Raw genomic sequence first — 1157 nt, forward strand, 5'->3', positions numbered from 1 at the left:
CTCGAGTTCCCCTGTTCGTGAATCACCCACGGAATGAAGTGAAACTGCGGGCCGGTTTCCTTCAGATATAGCTGGGTCCTCTGATAGAACTATGTCCAATTTCTGGAGGAACCGCCAAACTGATTTCCAGAGTGGTTGTACCAGCTTGCAATCCCACCAGCAATGAAGGAGTGTTCCTCTTTTTCCACAACCTCTCCAGCATCTGCTGTCACCTGAGTTTTTTATCCTAGCCAATCTGACTTGTGTGAGGTTGAATCTCAGGGTTGTTTTGATTTGCATTTCCCTGATGACTCAGGATGTTGAACATTTCTTTAGGTACTTCACAGCCATTCGGTATTCATCAGATGAGAATTCTTTGTTTAGCCCTGTACCCCATCTTTTAATAGGGTTATTTGGTTCTCTGGAGTTTAACTTCTTGAGTTCTTTGTATATATTGGATATTAGCCCTCTATAAGATATAGGGTTGTTAATAATCTTTTCCCAATTTGTTGGTTGCCATTTTGTCCTATTGACAGTGTCTTTTGCCTTACAGAAGCTTTGCAACTTTATGAGGTCCCATTTGTCAATTCTTGATCTTAGAGCAGAACCTATTGGTGTCCTCTTCAGGAAATTTTCCCCTGTGCCTATTTGCTCAAAGTTCTTCCCCACTTTCTTTTCTATTAGTTTCAATGTATCTGGTTTGATGTGGAGGTCCCTGATCCACTTGGACTTAAGCTTTGTACAAGGAGATAGGAATGGATTGATTTGCATTTTTCTACATGTTAACCACCAATTGAGCCAGTACCATTTGTTGAGAATGCTGTCTTTTTTCCACTGGATGGTTTTAGCTCCTTTGTCAAAGATCAAGTGACCATAGGTGTGTGGGTTCATTTCTGGGTCTTCAATTCTGTTCCATTGATCTACCTGCTTGTCATTGTAACAATACCATGCAGTTTTTATTACAATTGCTCTGTAGTACAGCTTAAGGTCTGGGATTGTGATTCCACCAGCGGTTCCTTTATTGTAGAGAATAGTTTTGGCTATCCTGGATTTTTTGTTGTTCCAGATGAATTTGCAAATTGCTATTTCTAAGTCAGTGAAGAATTGAGCTGGAATTTTGATGGGAATTGCATTGAATCTGTAGATTGCCTTTGGTAAGATGGCCATTTTTACTATAT

This window comes from Mastomys coucha, unplaced genomic scaffold (assembly GCF_008632895.1).
Source record: "Mastomys coucha isolate ucsf_1 unplaced genomic scaffold, UCSF_Mcou_1 pScaffold12, whole genome shotgun sequence".
NCBI lineage: Eukaryota > Metazoa > Chordata > Mammalia > Rodentia > Muridae > Mastomys > Mastomys coucha.